The sequence below is a fragment of the Pseudophryne corroboree genome, chromosome 5 (genome assembly GCF_028390025.1).
Source record: "Pseudophryne corroboree isolate aPseCor3 chromosome 5, aPseCor3.hap2, whole genome shotgun sequence".
NCBI lineage: Eukaryota > Metazoa > Chordata > Amphibia > Anura > Myobatrachidae > Pseudophryne > Pseudophryne corroboree.
The window spans coordinates 622,829,068-622,852,499 of NC_086448.1; the positions used below are offsets into that span (position 1 = coordinate 622,829,068).

The following is a 23,432-nucleotide window of genomic DNA, read 5'->3' on the forward strand; positions in this document are numbered from 1 at the left end:
TAGGGAAAGATCAAGATCGACTTCCACCTCGTGCTGAAGCTGCTGCCACTAGTCATGGCCGAGACGATGAAATGCCAGCAACGTCGTCTGCCAAGGCCGATGCCCAATGTCATAGTACAGAGCATGTAAAATCCAAAACACCAAATATCAGTAAAAAAAAGGACTCAAAAATCTAAAATAAAATTGTCGGAGGAGAAGCGTAAACTTGCCAATATGCCATTTACTACACGGAGTGGCAAGGAACGGCTGAGGCCCTGGCCTATGTTCATGGCTAGTGGTTCAGCTTCACATGAGGATGGAAGCACTCAGCCTCTCGCTAGAAAAATGAAAAGACTCAAGCTGGCAAAAGCACAGCAAAGAACTGTGCGTTCTTCGAAATCACAAATCCACAAGGAGAGTCCAATTGTGTCGTTTGCGATGCCTGACCTTCCCAACACTGGACGTGAAGAGCATGCGCCTTCCACCATTTGCACGCCCTCTGCAAGTGCTGGAAGGAGCACCCGCAGTCCAGTTCCTGATAGTCAGATTGAAGATGTCAGTGTTGAAGTACACCAGGATGAGGAGGATATGGGTGTTGCTGGCGCTGGGGAGGAAATTGACCAGGAGGATTCTGATGGTGAGGTGGTTTGTTTAAGTCAGGCACCCGGGGAGACACCTGTTGTCCGTGGGAGGAATAGGGCCATTGACATGCCTGGTGAATATACCAAAAAAATCAGCTCTTCGGTGTGGAAGTATTTCAACAGAAATGCGGACAACATTTGTCAAGCCGTGTGTTGCCTTTGTCAAGCTGTAATAAGTAGGGGTAAGGACGTTAACCACCTCGGAACATCCTCCCTTATACGTCACCTGCAGCGCATTCATCATAAGTCAGTGACAAGTTCAAAAACTTTGGGCGACAGCGGAAGCAGTCCAATGACCAGTAAATCCCTTCCTCTTGTAACCAAGCTCACGCAAACCACCCCACCAACTCCCTCAGTGTCAATTTCCTCCTTCCCCAGGAATGCCAATAGTCCTGCAGGCCATGTCACTGGCAATTATGACGAGTCCTCTCCTGCCTGGGATTCCTCCGATGCATCCTTGCGTGTAACGCCTACTGCTGCTGGTGCTGCTGTTGTTGCTGCTGGGAGTCGATGGTCATCCCAGAGGGGAAGTCGTAAGATGACTTTTACTACTTCCACCAAGCAATTGACTGTCCAACAGTCCTTTGCGAGGAAGATGAAATATCACAGCAGTCATCCTGCTGCAAAGCGGATAACTGAGGCCTTGGCATCCTGGGCGGTGAGAAACGTGGTTCCGGTATCCATCATTACTGCAGAGGCAACTAGAGACTTGTTGGAGGTACTGTGTCCCCGGTACCAAATACCATCTAGGTTCCATTTCTCTAGGCAGGCGATACCGAAAATGTACACAGACCTCAGAAAAAGACTCACCAGTGTCCTAAAAAATGCAGTTGTACCCAATGTCCAATGTCCACTTAACCACGGACATGTGGACAAGTGGAGCAGGGAAGGCTCAGGACTATATAACTGTGACAGCCCACTGGGTAGATGTATGGACTCCCGCCGCAAGAACAGCAGCGGCGGCACCAGTAGCAGCATCTCGCAAATGCCAACTCTTTCCTAGGCAGGCTACGCTTTGTATCACCGCTTTCCAGAATACGCACACAGCTAAAAACCTCTTACGGCAACTGAGGAAGATCATCGCAGAATGGCTTACCCCAATTTTACTCTCCTGTGGATTTGTGGCATCGGACAACGCCAGCAATATTGTGTGTGCATTAAATATGGGCAAATTCCAGCATGTCCCATGTTTTGCACATACCTTGAATTTGGTGGTGCAGAATTATTTAAAAAACGAGAGGGGCGTGCAAGAGATGCTGTCGGTGGCCAGAAGAATTGCGGGACACTTTCGGCGTACAGGCACCACGTACAGAAGACTGGAGCACCACCAAAAACGCCTGAACCTGCCCTGCCATCATCTGAAGCAAGAAGTGGTAACGAGGTGGAATTCAACCCTCTATATGCTTCAGAGGTTGGAGGAGCAGCAAAAGGCCATTCAAGCCTATACAATTCAGCACGATATAGGAGGTGGAATGCACCAGTCTCAAGCGCAGTGGAGAATGATTTCAACGTTGTGCAAGGTTCTGCTGCCCTTTGAACTTGCCACACGTGAAGTCAGTTCAGACACTGCCAGCCTGAGTCAGGTCATTCCCCTCATCAGGCTTTTGCAGAAGAAGCTGGAGACATTGAAGGAGGAGCTAACACAGAGCGATTCCGCTAGGCATGTGGGACTTGTGGATGGAGCCCTTAATTCGCTTAACAAGGATTCACGGGTGGTCAATCTGTTGAAATCAGAGCACTACATTTTGGCCACCGTGCACGATCCTAGATTTAAAACCTACCTTGGATCTCTCTTTCCGGCAGACACAAGTCTGCTGGGGTTCAAAGAACTGCTGGTGACAAAATTGTCAAGTCAAGCGGAACGCGACCTGTCAACATCTCCTCCTTCACATTCTCCCGCAACTGGGGGTGCGAGGAAAAGGCTCAGAATTCCGAGCCCACCCGCTGGCGGTGATGCAGGGCAGTCTGGAGCGACTGCTGATGCTGACATCTGGTCCGGACTGAAGGACCTGACAACGATTACGGACATGTCGTCTACTGTCACTGCATATGATTCTCTCCCCATTGAAAGAATGGTGGAGGATTATATGAGTGACCGCATCCAAGTAGGCACGTCAGACAGTCCGTACTTATACTGGCAGGAAAAAGAGGCAATTTGGAGGCCCTTGCACAAACTGGCTTTATTCTACCTAAGTTGCCCTCCCACAAGTGTGTACTCCGAAAGAGTGTTTGGTGCCGCCGCACACCTTGTCAGCAATCGGCGTACGAGGTTACATCCAGAAAATGTGGAGAAGATGATGTTCATTAAAATGAATTATAATCAATTCCTCCGTGGAGACATTGACCAGCAGCAATTGCCTCCACAAAGTACACAGGGAGCTGAGATGGTGGATTCCAGTGGGGACGAATTGATAATCTGTGAGGAGGGGGATGTACACGGTGATATATCGGAGGATGATGATGAGGTGGACATCTTGCCTCTGTAGAGCCAGTTTGTGCAAGGAGAGATTAATTGCTTCTTTTTTGGTGGGGGTCCAAACCAACCCGTCATTTCAGTCACAGTCGTGTGGCAGACCCTGTCACTGAAATGATGGGTTGGTTAAAGTGTGCATGTCCTGTTTATACAACATAAGGGTGGGTGGGAGGGCCCAAGGACAATTCCATCTTGCACCTCTTTTTTCTTTCATTTTTCTTTGCGTCATGTGCTGTTTGGGGGGTGTTTTTTGGAAGGGCCATCCTGCGTGACACTGCAGTGCCACTCCTAGATGGGCCAGGTGTTTGTGTCGGCCACTAGGGTCGCTTAGCTTACTCACACAGCTACCTCATTGCGCCTCTTTTTTTCTTTGCGTCATGTGCTGTTTGGGGAGTGTTTTTTGGAAGGGCCATCCTGCGTGACACTGCAGTGCCACTCCTAGATGGGCCAGGTGTTTGTGTCAGCCACTAGGGTCGCTTAGCTTACTCACACAGCTACCTCATTGCGCCTCTTTTTTTCTTTGCGTCATGTGCTGTTTGGGGAGTGTTTATTGGAAGGGCCATCCTGCGTGACACTGCAGTGCCACTCCTAGATGGGCCAGGTGTTTGTGTCGGCCACTAGGGTCGCTTAGCTTACTCACACAGCTACCTCATTGCGCCTCTTTTTTTCTTTGCGTCATGTGCTGTTTGGGGAGTGTTTTTTGGAGGGGCCATCCTGCGTGACACTGCAGTGCCACTCCTAGATGGGCCAGGTGTTTGTGTCGGCCATTAGGGTCGCTTAGCTTACTCACACAGCTACCTCATTGCGCCTCTTTTTTTCTTTGCGTCATGTGCTGTTTGGGGAGTGTTTTTTGGAAGGGCCATCCTGCGTGACACTGCAGTGCCACTCCTAGATGGGCCAGGTGTTTGTGTCGGCCACTTGGGTCGCTTAGCTTAGCCATCCAGCGACCTCGTTGCAAATTTTAGGACTAAAAATAATATTGTGAGGTGTAAGGTGTTCAGAATAGACTGAAAATGAGTGGAAATTATGGTTATTGAGGTTATTAATACTTTGGGATCAAAATGACCCCCACATTCTATGATTTAAGCTGTTTTTTAGGGTTTTTTGAAAAAAACACCCGAATCCAAAACACACCCGAATCCGACAAAAAAAATTCGGTGAGGTTTTGCCAAAACGCGTTCGAACCCAAAACACGGCCGCGGAACCGAACCCAAAACCAAAACACAAAACTCGAAAAATTTCCGGTGCTCATCACTAGTTCAAATGGTACACAGGTACGCCTCTATTTCATCTGTTGGTGTCAATTTATGCAACACCTTACGCTCTTGTCCACCTTTCCTTATCTCTACCAATTCCTCATGCAGCATTTGAATCTGAGTTTTCTGGCCCTTTAACAGGGTTTGAGTGTCAGGAATCTGCATTCTCCATCGCATCACTTACTGTGGAACTACAGGTTCCAGCAGTTTAGTTCAGTTCCAGTTTTCAGTCTACTGCAGCCTGGAGTACACAGTGCTTCTAGTTAACATCATTTACTCCCGGTGCACTACTGAGCCCAGCCAGCAATCAGCAGAGCATTGCAGAATTACTCTCCTGATGAATCATTAGCTTCAGCTTACTCACAGCTGATCTGAACACCCAATCCAGCGGGGTGTGTTCTCACAGAGATGCAACATCCAATCATCACAGACCAAGGGGTATAAACTCCAGTTCCTGGCTCAGTCTCATTGCCTTGGACAATGCGTCACATCCTTTGAACAGGCGGCTCCTGTCTTCAGTCCTCTGTCTGCAGAGATTCCCCAGTGTATTGGACCTGTGGAACTACAGGTTCCAGCAGTTCCATTCCAGTTCCAGTTTGCAATCCCCTGTTTCCAGCGATCTCCTATTTCTGGCATTTCCAAGTTGTTTCCCTGTTCCTGTGGAACTACAAGTACCAGCATCCATTCCAGCTTTCCTACGAGTCACATTCGGTGTACAAGTTCTCCTGGTTCCTGTGTTCCTGTTTCCAGTGGTTTCCTTGTTGTCATTCTTCAGTCTTCAGTTTGCTGTGAACTCCAGCCACAGTTTGCCACAACAACTTGCAGTAAGAGACTTTCTTCAGGTGTTCTTCCATTACTCAGCCTGTGCACCTGATTACCAGCATCTAGCATTGTGCATTGCATTCAGCACTTCACTAGTTCTAACACAGCAAGTTATGTGCACCGGACATTTTTCGGGTTTTGTGTTTTGGTTTTGGATTCGGTTCCGCGGCCGTGTTTTGGATTCGGACGCGTTTTGGCAAAACCTCCCTGAAAATGTTTTGGTGGATTCAGGTGTGTTTTGGATTCGGGTTTTTTTTACAAAAAACCCTCAAAAACAGCTTAAATCATAGAATTTAGGGGTCATTTTGATCCCATAGTATTATTAACCCCAATAACCATAATTTCCACTCATTTCCAGTCTATTCTGAACACCTCACACCTCACAATATTATTTTTAGTCCTAAAATTTGCACCGAGGTCGCTGGATGACTAAGCTAAGCGACCCAAGTGGCCGACACAAACTCCTGGCCCATCTAGGAGTGGCACTGCAGTGTCAGACAGGATGGCACTTCAAAAAAATAGTCCCCAAACAGCACATGATGCAAAGAAAAAAAGAGGCGCAATGAGGTAGCTGTGTGACTAAGCTAAGCAACCCAAGTGGCCGACACAAACACCTGGCCCATCTAGGAGTGGCACTGCAGTGTCAGACAGGATGGCACTTCAAAAAAATAGTCCCCAAACAGCACATGAAGCAAAGAAAAAAAAGAGGCGCAATGAGGTAGCTGTGTGACTAAGCTAAGCGACCCAAGTGGCCGACACAAACACCTGGCCCATCTAGGAGTGGCACTGCAGTTTTCTAGCGAGAGGATGAGTGCTTCCATCCTCATGTGAAGCTGAACCACTAGCCATGAACATAGGCCAGGGCCTCAGCCGTTCCTTGCCACTCCGTGTCGTAAATGGCATATTGGCAAGTTTACGCTTCTCCTCAGATGCTTTTAATATTGATTTTTGGGTCATTTTACTGAACTTTTGTTTTTTGGATTTTACATGCTCTCTACTATGACATTGGGCATCGGCCTTGGCAGACGACGTTGATGGCATTTCATCGTCTCGGCCATGACTAGTGGCAGCAGCTTCAGCACGAGGTGGAAGTGGATCTTGATCTTTCCCTATTTTACCCTCCACATTTTTGTTCTCCATTTTTTAATGTGTGGAATTATATGCCAGTATCAATAGCAATGGCCTACTACTATATATACTGCGCACAACTGAAATGCACCACAGGTATGGACGGATAGTATACTTGACGACACAGAGGTAGGTAGAGCAGTGGCCTACTGTACCGTACTGCTATATATTATATACTGGTGGTCAGCAAACTGTGCAAAACTGAAATGCACCACAGGTATGGATGGATAGTATACTTGACGACACAGAGGTAGGTAGAGCAGTGGCCTTCTGTACCGTACTGCTGTATATTATATACTGGTGGTCAGCAAACTGTGCAAATCTGAAATGCACCACAGGTATGGATGGATAGTATACTTGACGACACAGAGGTAGGTAGAGCAGTGGCCTACTGTACCGTACTGCTATTTATTATATACTGGTGGTCAGCAAACTGTGCAAAACTGAAATGCACCACAGGTATGGATGGATAGTATACTTGACGACACAGAGGTAGGTAGAGCAGTGGCCTACTGTACCGCACTGCTATATATTATGTACTGGTGGTCAGCAAAATTATGCACTGTACTCGTACTATATACTACAATGCAGCACAGATATGGAGCGTTTTTCAGGCAGAGAACGTATAATACTGGTGGTCACTGGTCAGCAAAACTCTGCACTGTACTCCTCCTATATAATACTGGTGGTCCCCAGTCCCCACAATAAAGCAGTGTGAGCACAGATATATGCAGCACACTGAGCACAGATATGGAGCGTTTTTCAGGCAGAGAACGTATAATACTGGTGGTCACTGGTCAGCAAAACTGCACTTTACTCCTCCTATATAATACTGGTGGTCCCCAGTCCCCACAATAAAGCAGTGTGAGCACAGATATATGCAGCACACTGAGCACAGATATGGAGCGTTTTTCAGGCAGAGAACGTATAATACTGGTGGTCACTGGTCAGCAAAACTCTGCACTGTACTCCTCCTATATAATACTGGTGGTCCCCAGTCCCCACAATAAAGCAGTGTGAGCACAGATATATGCAGCACACTGAGCACAGATATGGAGCGTTTTTCAGGCAGAGAACGTATAATACTGGTGGTCACTGGTCAGCAAAACTCTGCACTGTACTCCTCCTATATAATACTGCTGGTCCCCAGTCCCCACAATAAAGCAGTGAGCACAGATATTTGCAGCCACCTGAATAAAACTGAGAGGACGCCAGCCACGTCCTCTCACTATCATTTCCAATGCACGAGTGAAAAATGGCGGCGACGCGCGGCTCCTTATATAGAATCTGAATCTCGCGAGAATCTGACAGCGGGATGATGACGTTCGGGCGCACTTGGGTTAACCGAGCAAGGCGGGAAGATTCGAATCTGCCTCGGAACCGTGTAAAATGGGTGAAGTTCGGGGGGGTTCGGATTCCGACGAACCGAACCCGCTCATCACTAGTTAGAACTGTCTCCTACTAGGGCCTTGCTTGGCTTAAAGACGTGTGCTTCTACAGAGACTGTGTGCTTTAATTGCTATTTGTTATATATCGGAGTTTCGTTTGCTGCATCTGATTTCATTATTGCCTTATCATTTTATATCAAGTTACAAGTTCATCCTCATTGCTCATTTGTTACCAGTGACTTTTGAAATGTTCATTTATCGGATTAAGGCCCTCATTCCGAGTTGTTCGCTCGGTAATTTTCTTCGCATCGCAGCGATTTTCCGCTAATTGCGCATGCGCAATGTTCGCACTGCGACTGCGCCAAGTAAATTTGCTAAGAAGTGTGGTATTTTACTCACGGCATTACGAGGTTTTTTCTTCGTTCTGGTGATCGTAATGTGATTGACAGGAAGTGGGTGTTTCTGGGCGGAAACTGGCCGTTTTATGGGAGTGTGTGAAAAAACGCTGCTGTTTCTGGGAAAAGCGCGGGAGTGGCTGGAGAAACGGGGGAGTGTCTGGGCGAACGCTGGGTGTGTTTGTGACGTCAAACCAGGAACGAAACTGACTGAACTGATCGCAGTGGCAGAGTAAGTCTCGAGCTACTCAGAAACTGCAAAGAAATTTCTATTCGCAATTTTGAGAATCTTTCGTTCGCAATTTTGCTAAGCTAAGATTCACTCCCAGTACGCGGCGGCTTAGCGTGTGCAATGCTGCTAAAAGCAGCTTGCGAGCGAACAACCCGGAATGAGGGCCTAAGTTATTATTTGTTGTTCCTGTCATCCGTTATCCCTGTGTGATAATAAATACCAAGCGCACATGCGCGGAACTTTTCGTCAGTCTCCCCGTTTCTTCTATCACTCCTACACTGACCCACTAGTGCCCCCTCCGGGGACAGACAAAGTTACAGAATCCTGACATTGAAGCCCTGTAGCCATTTCAGCAAACATTCTCATAACTTCCTCCATTTTACCCAGTGTCTCCTTTGTAAATAAACTTAGCAGGTTTAATTAAATCTGTTTTGTAAACCAGATTGTCAGCAAAACATATCAGCTGGTTACCCTGTTACATATACACTCTGCATAATGTTCCCTGGACTTCAAAGGTCACATATACAGGAACTAACAAACAATTTATACTGCACACAATTTGCAAATACACTCTCACACTGTCCCCTGGCTTTCAAACCATATACTGTACACAGGGACAAATGTTAACACTGTGAACAACTGCCGTTTTATGGATGGCCTGCCACAGTCAGCTACCCAGCTGCTAGTACTGTGACTCAGACTCACCAAGCCACTGCGCAGGGTAGCATCCTGCAGTGTGTTTCACTGTCACTGTGGGGTGGACCTGGTCACCGTACCTGGGCTCTTGTTTCGTTGAAGTATCCAGCAAAGGTCCTATCTGGTGGGCCAAATGTGACAAGAATTGCATAGACTACAGTAAAATCCAATATAAGGTTTATTCTCACCACAGGCAGTTTATATTCAATTGCAGGAGGATTCACAGGACAGGTTAGTTCTTTACAGCCAACAATGGGCCTAATTCAGAGTTGATCGCAGCAGCAAATTTGTTAGCAGTTGGGCAAAACTGAGCAGCTAATTCAGACCTCATCGGTGCTGTGCATTTTCGCACAACAGCGATCCGGTCAGAACTGCGCATGTAGTCTTAGCCCTGTGATCGCCTCTGCCTGATTGACAGGCAGAGGCGATCGCTGGGCGGGAGGGGGCGGGCCGGTGGCGTTTAGCTGCCGTTTAGGGGGGATGCAATCTGGGCAATGCAGGTGTGCCCGGACCGTTGGGGGGCCACAGTGACCCAGGCTGCAACGAGTAGCTCCCTGCCAGCGCGCAGAAGCTGTGCTGGTTGGGAGCTACTCTTCCAGTACAAAAGCATCGCCGCCGTGCAATGCTTTTGTACTTGTGCGGGGGGGGGGTCGGCCCTGACATGTGTGGTGGACTAGCCCTGTGCTGGGCATCCCCCAGCATGTCAGGGAAGCTGATCGTAGATGTGCTACATTAGCACATATACGATCAGGTATGAATCAGGCCCCATGTGTACTGCAGGGGAGGCAGATATAACATGCGCCGAAATACAGTAGTTAGATTTGGGTGGGGTGTGTTCAAACTGAAATCTAAATTGCAGTGTAAAAAAAAGCAGCCAGTATTTACCCTGCACAGAAACAAAATAACCCACCCAAATCTAACTCTCTGCAAATGTTATATCTGCCACACCTGCAGTACACATGGGGGGTCATTCCAACCCGTTCGCATGCTGCGGTTCATCGCTGCGGTGCAAACGGGTCAGAACTGCGCATGCGTGGTGCCCGCATGTCATTGCCCAGCAACAGCCGTCGCCGGGCAACGACCAGAAGAAAGAAGAAAGTAATCGCTAGCTCGATCACAAGAAGATTCACAGCGGGGAGGCGTTCCGGGGAGGATACTCACCATTTTCTGGGCATGGAGATCTGAATGCAGGCGTGTCCAGGCGCTTGGAGGGCGGTTGTCTGACGTCAATTCCGGGACCTTCATCGCTGGATCCATCGCACAGGGTAAGTAACTGCAGGGCTAGTCTTGTTCTGCACAAAACATTTTTAGCATAGCAGGCTGCACAAGCAATCGCAGCCCTGCTATGCTAAAATACACTCCTCAATAGGCGGCGTCTAGTTGATCGCATGAGCAGCAAAAAGTTGCTACGTGCGATCAACTCGGAATGACCCCCATGCAAATTTGCTGCTTCGATCAACTCTGAATTACCCCCATTGTTCACAGAGTCTTCAAATACAGTAAGAACAATTCTTCAGTAGACCCTAAGGTCAAGGTCCTCTAACAGTAACTATATAGGTTCAGCTGATTCTGGAAATTCATTGTTTTTTTAATGCCGAGGATGCTACTGGACAAGTAGACTGAGCACTGCAAGAATAATAGAGGATTCTACTGGGCATGTGAACAGAGCGACACCTGGAATATAGTTAGCATACCGTATGTGACGTTGGTGTGAGTAAGTTTATTACTGTCAACGGTGTGTGTATACTGTCTTCATTGTAAAAATTATTATACAGAGGGACTATAGAAACCAGCAGGCCCTTAATGCTCTGCATGCTGGTACTTGTGGTTCTCCCAATACCGGCATGCGGGGGAAGCTTACTGGGACCTTTATTCTTCCTGTAAAAGACAATGTTATTCTACCTTTAACTGAATCAACTCGGCATCTACCACTCAGAGTGGGGGCCCTGGAGAGGGAGGACCTCCTTTATTTTGGGGTCCCCCTTCCCCAGGAATCCCCGGCCTGGGCTGACTTGTAGGGGGGGTTAATGCTTTGGCCGGGGTGATCCCAAAAAGTGTGTCCCCCGGCTGTGGCATAACCTCCCTCCTCCCCCTGCTAGATCCCTGTGTTGGTTGGTGGAAACACGGGGGGACACCTGCCCTTTTCCCCCCCATATTTTACAGAACCAGAGCCAGCTCAGAAGTCATGGTGCTGGTTCAGTGAAATAAGGAGGACCCCCATGCTATTTCCCCCGTATTTCTTGAACCAGGACTGGCTCACAGAGTTCAGTGCTGGTTATGCTTTTGGGGAGACTCCATGCATTTATTTTTTAAAAATGTAACTCTTTATTATACTTACAACATATAAGCCTGCACGCATCTCACTGAACTGTGCAGGCTTTGCACCAAACACGCTTGTTAAAGCAAGTGCATTGTTTTGGTGCACAGAGGTGAGATTTTTGTGTGAGTTTGAGCATTTTCACAAATCAATACTTAGTAAATTCCCGATTTGCATTGGTACCAATGTTATTTTAACAATGTTTGTTATGATGGTGATTTGCTATGATTTGGAGTGTGAAGTTGCATTTCATATGCAACTTCCATTAGAATTGGTCCTTACTAAATTTACAATCAGCACAATCAGCCTCCATAGCCACGTGCATCAATGAGTTTTGGTTGTCCATGACCATGTTGCCTGTTCACCAGTTGTCCTTCCTTGGGTCACATTTGGCACTGCATACCGGGAACACCCTACACAAGATCTTCAGTTTTGCCATTTACCTTAATTATTTGGTCTGTAATCATTGGTACATGGCTAAAAAGGATCTGGAACCACTTCTAATTAGTGCTGCTAGATCTGCGCTGGTCAACTGTAACTGTTTACATTGTGAAATAGGGAATGTTAAGCAGCAACTGTGAATGGGAGTTAGTGGATTTGGTTCCTATATCTGAGCAGCCACATACACACATCAGATTACCATGCAATGACAAATAGTTAGCTGGAGTGGGATAATGCACACCCCCTTTGGACTCATGAACAGTGGAAGTAAGTTCTCTTGAGTGATAAATCATGTCTCACCATTTGGCAGGCTGCTGGACCAATATGAGTTTGTCAGATGTCAGGAGGACATGAGCTGAGCTACTGTCAGTTGTAATCCTTGGGGGAAGAGGAATAATGTTCTGGGGCTGTTTTTCACAATTTGGCCTGGACCCTTTAGTTCTAGACAAAGGAAATCTTATCACTGTTATAGCAAAGGGGACCAACTCCACTTTAACACCCATGCTTAATGAATGAGTTATCCAACAAGTACATATCAGTGTCATCTGTGGATGTCTATATACTTTTGGTTATTGACAATCCTTTTCAGAGAAACAAAAGCTAGTCTTTCATTTCTTTACTCACTCTAGTTTTTCTGGACTCTCATTGGTGATTCAGTAAATTTCTTCTCCTATGGCAGTTCTCCAAATGGTTGGATCCTTTATTGTCTAACACCAAAAGCAGATCCACTTTACTCCTCCTAAATCACTTCTTTATGAGCTCTCATCAATGATTCAGGAGATGTGTACATGGTATCATTAATAACCTACTATCATACCTCACTGCTTATGCCCAACCTCGTACAATCTTGGAAGCTACACAGTAGGGGGCCGAGCCAGTACCTGGTGGGGGACCATCAGGGAATGCTTGGTGCAGTAGGTTTGGGCAGAATTTTAAACTCCAGTCTAACGTTGACAGTAGATTCAACTTTATCTTGTGTCTTGGCCACTCTAGGCACCTCCTACCTCCAAAACCCAGCTTAATAGATCATGGGTATTGTTCCATAAAAACATTAGGTAACATTTTCTCACATAAGCATAGCTAGTAAATATTTATTCACAGACTCACATTGTGGGGTTCCTGCTGCAAATTACCCGAAACTTGGGGATCTAAGTTATGAGAACCATCTATTTACCTAAATGTACTACTCACCTAACTGTTTAAACCTGTATGTTTGTAGTTGTAATAGGAGATCTGATTTTTATGTGATTTAATTAGAAGTTGTATTTTAAAAAATGTGTCTTGTTCTTTGAACAATACCTTAATGACTGCACCAACAAAAAGCTCTTCTTTCTTCCCCTTTGAAACATTTCCCTAGTAAGCAATTACTGACTTCATGGTGCACCGCCAGCAGACTTTATTAAAAGCATCTTACAAATGCTGGTTTACTGACTTACCTTTCTATCAAATCCATTCAACCGCTGCGGAATCACACCTGTACCTTTTGTGATACTTTTGGTTGTCAAGATAATTATTTATTAGGTATAATTAATGAATTACACACATTTCAGAGTTTTTTTTTAAATGTATTTAAAAGATTGTTACATTAATGAAAACTGCAGCCATTGCTATTAGGGGCGCATAAAACAGGCTGAGAAGTGTTACCATTAACATTGAATAAAAGTTTGAAATGTTTTGGGTTGCCATTAGTTACATGGGAGTAGCTGTCAATAAAACAATAGAATTATAAGAAAAAGTGACACATTTAAATATAAATAGTTTGAGTTATGTTTGCAGCCGACACTTGCCTAATGTACCTAATTACATATCCAATTCTGATTTACACCCTGGTACTGCATCAGATCACCCACACAGGCACATCGATCACATGGACATCAATCACTCCACTCACCTCCTTTATTGCCATATCGATGTTGCAGAGGAAATAGCTTTCTCCTGCCGGGAGCAGATCACTCATGGCTCCTATTTGTGGCCTGACACCATCTAGCAACCAAAATTGAAGCATTTTAAATGAAATGACCAATGTAAGATATTTATTTTAGTACAAATGATTTCTGTGCGATCATGGACCCTAAGTACAAAAACAATTATATTTTCTTCAGAAAAGAGATATTTCAAATAAAGGTTTCAATGCTCTTGCTTCATTGTAGCTGTGCATCATGCCTGGCTATTACTTTATTAAACCTCAGCATGACTGGCTGTTTCTTTACTTAAGGCAAGACGTACGTACTGTATGAGGCAGGAGCAGCAGTGACTCATTTAATGTCAGACTCCAGGATATATTCTAACTACTAGGAAGATGGAGGGAAGTTTGTGACATCACAGGACTCGTGAGAGCCAGACTTATGAGTCAAACTTTAAATACGTATAAAGAGATTACACCAAAAAATTAATACTCAGATTGGTTGAGATTAGTTTCCCCCACCCTTTTAATGATCATACAGAATGTAGAAGTATTGTGAGTCATATCCTGTATGCTATATTACAGTATAGATCAGTTTGTATACTACTCTCCATAAATGTGCAGCAGTAGAAATGCATGTTTTAATGGCTCTAATCAATAATGGATTGTGCAAGTGGGATTAAAGAACTATCATCACAATGCAATGTTTTAGTATGTTGTGTGATATTAAAGATCATTGATCTTTATGATTTATTTATTTTAAAAATAAAGTCATTATACTCGTAAAACATGCCAATGGAAATATATACTTATGGTAAGTGTACATGGATTCACAAGAAAAGTCTATTTGCATACTATGGGGGCTATTCAGAGTCCTTTGCAAACTGCTGTGGATCAAATCGCATGCTGGGGTCTGCCCAGCACAGGGTAAGGCCACCCAGCATGTATGGTGCCGCCCTGCAATGCAATCGCAATTCAATAGCAGGAACTGGAATATGGAATGACCCCCTGCATACACAGCCACACTTCGTATGCAAGCGCACCACCACCATGTTTACAATCGCAGGAAACACAGGCGATGTCATCGGGATGCCCCAAAATGGCCAAGAAGTGCCTGCATTTCCTGCTCCACTCCCCACCAATGCCGCGCCACCACCCCCAAACACCTGCCGCCTGTCAATCATAATGTGATCACATACTGTACTTTCGGGATGTTACCGCATTATGATAGGTCATGCATGCACACTGCGGCCAAAAATCATCCATTTGTAATTTTCGACCGTCTGCAACCAGGTTTGAATAGCCCCCTATAAGTAGATTTATGTTGATGAGATAACAATGAGAATGTGTAACCCTGCTCACCATTCTGAGCAAGAAAAAAAGGTATTTTGTTTCCCCCAGCACCCTGAATGATAACAGTAACCAGATATAAATCCCACATAATAATAGAATTCAGAGATCTTCGTTACACATATTTGCGCAAATGTGTGGTTAAGACCCCAAAGCCGCATCAAGGCGTCTCTGTATATTTGGGGTCCCTAGCGCTATATCTAGGTGCAGGGTGTCATTCTGTAAGTGATGAGGAAATGACTAGTGGTATATAAAGAAATCAGTCTACCTGTATAACACACTTTGATAAAGACTTTCAAGAGTTGAAACATCATGGGACCTGGAAGCAAGGGTTTATTTGCAGGTAGTTCAATTGCTATGGGGCCCAGAGCTGAGTGGGGTCAACCTTCCCTGCCACAGGTACATGTGTTATATACGTTTTTCACAATTTTTTATACATGGGGCCTTTACAAACTTGCCTGGAGCCTGTAATATATCTAGTTATGCCCCTGGACCTGCTCGTTGTACTGTGGTATAAAATGAACTGGAGGGTATTTTAATGATACATAATATGAACTGGGGCACTGTAATCTGACACAATATGAACTGGGGACACTGTCAAAATGTAAATTGGGGCTACTGTGCTGCATAATGTGTACTGGCTGCCTTACAATGTGACATAAAATAAACTACCGTACTACTACGGGGCATAATATTAACTAGGGCACTACTATGGTTCAGAAAATGTCACTTTTATGGGGCATAATATTGACAACTGTTGCAGAGAGGTGTCTCTCTAGCAGAATTGGGACACAGGCCCCTATAAATTGTTGCTATGGGGCCCACAAATTTCTGGCTACGCCCCTGCCTGGAGGCACTGTTTTGAAACACTTAGATCTTCTAATGTTCCTGGGGAGAAGTGTCTTATAATATCTGTGCATTTAAGGCATTGTTGCCTCTGTGATCTGATACGTCCTCTCACCAGCCATTTGGTGGATGTTATATATTGTTTATGAAGAATTTGTTTTAAAAATATGTTAATTGTGTTAAGCTATGAGGAGCGTTTTTATCTGTGTTTCACTTTGAAGAATATCACTCCAGAAAAAGAAATTGCTTTGTACATCTGTTCAAGTAATCCATTTATGAGTAGTTCCAGTAATAATCTGGATAAAGTGTTCATACATGCTACACTTTGGATATTTGTTTCTTTTTTTCAGTAACAATCCATGTAACATCCATAGATAATTAATCAGACTTTCCTTTATCTTATTTAAGAAAGATCTTATCCCCAGCCCCCTCCCTTAATTTCATCTACTGGCCGTAATTCTAAGGCCCTTTTTAAACACCTTAAAAATCATCTACTGTTTGACTCTTGGAGAGTTCAGAACCCCCTAGAAAAAGATTATACATTTTTTACCAGGTTCATAATATTTATAACAGAATCTGTTGGCAGAGTGTTGCGGTGTCGGATAGGGATGTTAGTCCACACAACGGCACTTAACCAGGATGATTGGTTTATTCATATAACAGAGATAACAGCTTGTAGTATATAGAAGATGTTCTGCAGCAGCAGGAACTCACAGTATACATATGAAGCAGTATAGTAGTAACACAGCATCTTAGTACACACAAGATGTGGCTGTATACACACAGGGCGCGGCTGCAGGGTAGACAAGGTCACTAACATCAGTGCAGTTCTCTCTCCCAGGAAGAACTCTCTCAAACTGTGCACTAAGCACCTCCTCCTGCACTGAGCTGACACTAGGAGGGAAAACACTAGAGCAATGAAGCTGCCTCTAGTGCTGGGAACGGAGACAGACCACAGAATGATCCACTGTCTAACACCCCCCCCCCCCTCACTCAAGGCTGTCTCTGGTTACATATATTTGCATAACACTTTATCAAAAACATTTCTCAATAAAGTTTTCCTGTAACCGAAAACACATTAATAAAGCATTGTAAGCAAACAGTAAAACAAATCAACATTTCTCAAAAGTATTCCAGTCCACATTTTGTCATGAACATATTCAGCAAGTGTAATGACAGTCCCTTTGTCAACATATTAGCAGCAAGTGTGATGACAGTCCCTTTGTCAACATATCAGCAGCACTGCTCTCGCTTGCTATGTAATCCACATTGACAGACTTGTTCTCCAATAACTCACACATAAATGGATGTCTAATGGCAATGTGTTTGGACTGTCCATAATGCTTGGTGTTGGAAGACAAATCAATTGCTCCTTTGTTATCACACGCAATGTTAACAGACTCACTGTGGTAAAGAAGACTAAGCTCACATAATGTCTCCTTTATCCATAAAGCTTATTTTGCAGTTTCTGTAAGTGCCATGTACTCTGCCTCAGTGGTGAAAAGGGAAACAGTGGGTTGCTTTCTGCTCGCCCAGCTGACGGCTGCACCTGCCAAAATGAACAAGTATCCCGTATAGGAACGACGGTCATCCTCATCTGATCCCCAGTTGACATCACAGAAAACTTCCAAAGTCGTACCTTTCAACTTTGTAAACATCAACTTTAATGAACTTGTAGCTTTTAAGTATCTCAAGATCATTTTGACTGGGGGCGTGGCCTGGAGGCTGGTGGAGCAGGCTGTGTTTTGTGAGAGCTCTCAGGGATCTGAGAGTTTATGCCCTAAAAACACAGAACCCGCGAGAGATATCGGCCCAAAACATCTGATATACCCCCCTGGAGTGTTGGAGCAGGTGGCGAGTACGAGCTGCGGAATCGGGGAGCCGGTTTTCTGGCTCCCGCGGATTGCGGCCTACTCGTCGCCCAGAAGCCGGGGCCTAAATTACACGCTGTCCCCCGGCCGGGTGGACGGCCTGCTTGGGGCGCTAGACGGACCCGCCGAGACCCTGATACCCACGGGGACATCACTGCTAGCCGCACCAGGACCCTGACCGGCTGATCAGGGGAGACAGGAGCCCGGACAGCTGCGGGAAAGCGCTCCTCGAAGCGCGAACGGCGGCCATCTTGAAAGGAGAAGAGAGTGGAGACGAAGTAGCGGTGGACCGGAGGAAGAGCCCGGCGGCCCTCTGAGGTGAGAGTCTTACTGCGGCTGCTATACGGAGGTGGCAGAGCAAATCCCCCACAGGCAGGGACACCACCCAGAAAGATCACAGGCCCGGCCGGAGCTCCCCTCCTGCCTGTTAGGTGGACGGTGTCTGGGTAATCAAAAGGAGTACCACCCTCAGTTACTGCTGTACCGAAGATAGCGGGGGTACACCCGGAGGGTCGGATTCCCCTGGAGCGGAGGCAGAGGCCCCCCCTGCGACCGCGTTCTGACCTGCCGGGAACCTGCACTTGACGGTGGACCCAGTGAGCCGTGGCCCTCTGCGGGTTCGCCCGCGGCTGTAGGTGGCCCGTGAGAGGGAACGGGTGAGCGGCGCAGACCGCAGCACTTAGAAGAAGCCCATCACTGACCCTATGACCTGGGGACGCATCACTCAGCAGCCTGATTCCATTCCCTGAGGCAGGATAGCACACCGGGTTTCGCACTTGGCCGCACCAAAAAAGGGCCCCCTTGCTACAGGCTATAACACCCCCCCGGGGGTCTCCGGGTCTGACCCGGCCCTCTCATACCCTGTGGCTTAGACCTGAGTGGACCCGGGCTACTCGGAACACGGGACTGAAAGTTTCCCCTAGTGCTATATATGCCCATGAAAGAAGATGGCTAGTCAATTAACCTTGCCAGTCCTGCTCATGCCAATGTAAACCGAGCAGCATCTCCTACCCATGCCATTATCTACGTGACATCCTGGTGTTCTTGGAGACAGTGATCCCTCCAACCCTTTAATAATATACGAGAGTGGCAGCGCCGCACTAGCCTTTCCTGGTCATAGTATGCCGTCCAGACGCAGCAAGCCGTCAAAGCCTGCGCAACAGTTGTCATTTTTCAAGTCCTCCCCGAGGATGTCGGGTCTTAAAACCACTGAGGCCTCTGCAGCGGACAAGGTTCCACAAACTCCCCCCCCCCCTCCTGGAGGTACCTCCTCACTCTACCAAAACGGCTACAAGCCTAGATAAAATTGGTGATGGCGATGCCCTGACTGTGGGCACTATGAAAATACTCCTGTCACGCTTTAAAGAGGACATAGCAGCGGAGTTCCGTGCCACATTAACGACGTGTCAACAATCCATAGATGACTTAGGGGGGCGCACAGACCATCTGGAAACCAAAATGGAAGAGGTCGTGGGGTCCCATAACAGCTTACTGGACTCCCATGATGCCTTGGAGGCAGAAGTGAAACTTTTACGGGACAAGGTCACGGAGTTGGAGGACAGATCGCGTCGGAGCAATCTTAAATTACGTGGAGTCCCCGAATCTGTGTCAAACAGCAGTCTGCACGATTATGCAGTGGCCCTATTTAAAGCTCTATTACCAAAATCCCCGCCGGCGGACTTTCTTATAGACCGAATACACAGATTGCCAAAGGCTAGGGCGGCCCCAGGAGATGCGCCTAGAGACGTCCTAATGAAAATGCACTATTTTCATGTCAAAGAGGCCCTTCTGAAGGCATCCAGACCGACGTCAGACAACTCTTCAGCTCTTCAAGGCCTTCAACTCTTCGGAGACTTGTCTGCAGCCACTCTCTTCAAACGACGCTCCTTTTATCCAGTTACAGCAGCCCTTAGAAAGGCGAATATCCCTTATCGCTGGGGATTCCCTACCAAGCTGCTGATTCATAGGGATGGCTCCACTGTCGCTATCTCAACCGCAGATGAAGGAGCAAAATTGCTTAAATCCTGGAACATTGCGGAATCCACAGTGGACTCCTCACCCCGTCGACTTCAGCAGGACTGGTCCGCGGTGAAGTGAGGTGGCCTGCTGAGGTGTGAGCAACCTCTACAGATGTTACCTTTCTAAAGGTCGAAGACTCTGGGGACTCCTCCATTAAAAATATTCGAGTTTAATAAGTTGGTTGAGCTGCTGGAGAGACTCTAATGACTCTTCTAAGTATATACTATGTTTCCAGGTTAGACCGGTCTTGGTATGTAATATCTGCTCCTTATTGGTCATTTGCATATAAAAGTTTCTATATGCCCTGACATCGCCAGGATGTCTAAATGTTTGTATAGTTTACAGTATTAAGTAGGGCAATGGGTAGGTGTTTTGCCACTAACCCCCCCTTTAGCCTACACAGCCGCCATTTATATGGCGACTGGTTATGATCTCAAGGGAGATCAATTCAGTTTAATTTTTTCAATTATTTCCTTTTTGTCTGTCTTCCTCTCCCCAGATATGTTTCCCCCTCCCTATCAGGTATGTCAGTTTAAGCATGGAAAAAGGTCAACGGAATTAACAGCTCCATTTGCAAAGGACTATGGTTAACATAGTCTCAATTAATGCCAAAGGTCTGAACTCCCCTCAAAAACGAAGAGTAGCCTTAAACTCTTTTTATAAGCTCAAGGCACAGGTGGTGGCAGTGCAGGAGACACACTTCCAGAGCCATAACCCCCCCTCCTTCACTAATTCCCGTTTCCCCCATTGCCATATGGCTAACGGACCCACTAAAAAGGCTGGCGTGGCTATCCTTATAGCACAGAACTGCCCGTTTGATCTGGCTAATAAATATGAGGACCCAGAGGGGAGATACCTGATCTTAGTAGGCAAATTGGATAATGTAGAGACTACTCTAGTCTCTTGTTATGCGCCCAATACCAAACAAATTCCATTCCTTAGAGCCTTCTGTAGAAGACTCAAGGAACACTCTAAGGGAGCCCTTCTGATACTAGGTGACTTCAATATGGTACTGGACCCTGTAATAGACCGCTCACGTCCGACCCGGACCCTTCGCAGCAACACGCCCCAGGATCCTTCAGGCAAATTTAGCCAATTGCTGGCTGAGTATGCGCTGTACGATGTCTGGAGGGCCAAACACCCGTCAGAAAGGGATTATACTTTTTATTCCCACGTACATAGTTCGTATTCGCGAATAGACTTAGTACTAGCTGATAGGTGGACTTTAGCAGCGGTTAGCAAGATAGAGATATTACCTATGTCCTGGTCCGACCACTCCCCACTTATTATTACCTGGGACGTTGGTAAGAGCATAGTCCCACACGGCCCCTGGAGAATGGGTCAACATTTACTGGCACACCCAGAGGCACACCAGGCCATCCAGCACTCGCTAGACTCATATCTAACTACCAACCAACCTGGGGACACATCTGTCTTCACCCATTGGTGTTCTCTGAAAGCAGTGATCAGAGGTACTGCGATTCAGATTGCATCTAGACTTAAAAGGGAAAGTAGGAAAAAACGAGAATCGGCAGAAAGAGAAGCTGCAAGGTTAGAGGCAGCACACAAAATCAACCCCAATAACAAATCTCTCTTTAAGCAACTCCTTATCGCGCGCGACAAAGTGAACACGTTTGCCTTAACCGAGGTACACCGTAACCTGAGAAGACTAAACCAAACGTATTATAGGCTTGGCAATAGAGCGGGACGACTATTGGCGCGCAAGCTAAGAGGACGTAGAGCCAAGGAACGCATACATGCTGTTCATACGTCCTCCGGAGTCAAAGTGACCGACCCGATTGAAATAGCAAACGCATTCGCAGATTATTATTCGCAGTTGTATAACCTGGCAGATGATCCTGGCACGCCTCAGCCCACTTTAACAGATATCACGGGTTTTTTGAGCGGGTTGTCGCTGCCCACTATAGATGCCCAAGCTCGGGATTCCCTGAGCGCCCCCTGGCGGCTCAACGAAGTCGAAGCAGCCATAGACCTATGCCCGGCAAATAAAGCCCCCGGTCCTGACGGATACCCTTCTAGCTTTTACAAAACTTTTAAATCAACTATTGCCCCGCTCCTGACATCGGTCTATAATGAAGCTTCGGACTCCACGCGCTTTCCGAAGGAAATGTTGGAGGCCAGAATAGTTGCCATCCCCAAACCAGGAAAATCCCCCGCAGTAGTTCAGAACTACCGCCCAATAGCATTGCTGAACACTGACCTTAAACTATTTGCTAAGATGGTTGCAAATAGGATCTCCCCTCTACTGCCAAGCTTAATTAATCCTGATCAGGTGGGGTTTGTTACGGGTAGGCAGGCGACTGATAACACACGTAGGGTGATTAATTTAGTTGACCGCTGCCAGGCCCGGGGCGACCCCCTCTTGCTTCTCTCTTTAGACGCAGAAAAAGCGTTCGACAGGCTCCACTGGGATTATCTAAGAGTTACCCTAACTCACTTTGGGTTTGCAGGTAGAATACTTGACTCAATTCTAGCTCTGTACTCGTCACCCTCAGCTTCGGTTTTTTTAAATGGGTGTAACTCCTCTTCATTTAATATTACTAATGGGACCCGGCAGGGATGCCCATTATCACCCCTTATTTTTGTGCTAGCGGTGGAGCCTCTGGCAGAGAAAATTAGGAAGCTAGTCTCAATTGTCGGTCCAGAGATAAGAGGGATACCATATAAAATTTGCCTTTTTGCAGACGACATTCTAGTGTGTCTCAGTGAGCCTGAAACGTCCCTGCCTCATTTACACACCTTCTAGACTCCTATACAGCCGTATCCTATTACAAACTGAACACTGCTAAGACTGAAGCCCTCCCCTTGAATATCCCGGATAGTACTCTTAGTCGTTTGAAAAATGACTATAAGTACGCATGGCAACTTAGATCGATTAAATACCTGGGTGTTCATATATCCAGGGGACGGGACCTGATAGGATGCAACTATGACCCACTATTCCGTGCATTTGAATTAATAATTAAAGACTGGATGATGCAGGAGGTCTCCTGGGTCGGACGAGTGGCGGCTGCAAAAATGGTCCTCTTACCAAAGTTGATGTACCTCTTTCGTACCATCCCTAGGGCTTTCCCCAAAGATGTCTGTAACAGATTCAATCGTTTATTAACTAAATATATATGGGGGGGCTCTAAGCCGAGGATAGCGAAATCCACTTTAAGTGCGCCAAAATGTGCAGGTGGTGTTGCATATCCAGACCTAGAGAGATACCATACCGCTTGCTTACTCACCCAAGCAAGAGATTGGTGCACTCAGGACAATAAGAAACCTTGGGTATTCCTGGAAACGGACGCAATGCACCCCTTCCCCTTATCGGATTTGTTATGGTTACCCACAAATTTAGTTCCAGCTAGAGTTGCGGAATGCCCAGCGGTACAGGCAACTCTGATGGCATGGAAGGAGGCAATTAGGTATCTCCCTTCTGGCACCCTGCCCTCCCCGCAGCTGTCCCTCCTTACTATTGCATTATTGATCCCAGATATACAATTGACCCATTGGCAATACCTAGGCCTTATCACGCTAAAAGATATCCTCCGGGAGGGCTTAATAGCTCCCTTCTCCCTACTTCAAGACCAGTTTCAGGTTCCCAAACAAGATTTCCATAAATATTTGCAAGTGCGGCATTGGTTTCAAAGTTGCACACCGAGGCGAATC

The 23,432-nt window shown here is 46.3% G+C and overlaps 1 long non-coding RNA gene across 2 annotated transcripts in view; it reads right to left on the reverse strand.

The window, feature by feature from the left end:
* LOC134928148 (uncharacterized) overlaps positions 1-23,432 on the reverse strand; it is a 196,425-nt gene that overhangs the window by 88,853 nt on the left and 84,140 nt on the right. For both annotated transcript variants that reach the window (XR_010177840.1, XR_010177841.1), the window contains exon 3: positions 13,660-13,751. This is a non-coding gene — a long non-coding RNA (uncharacterized LOC134928148). The remainder of the gene's footprint in view (positions 1-13,659; positions 13,752-23,432) is intronic.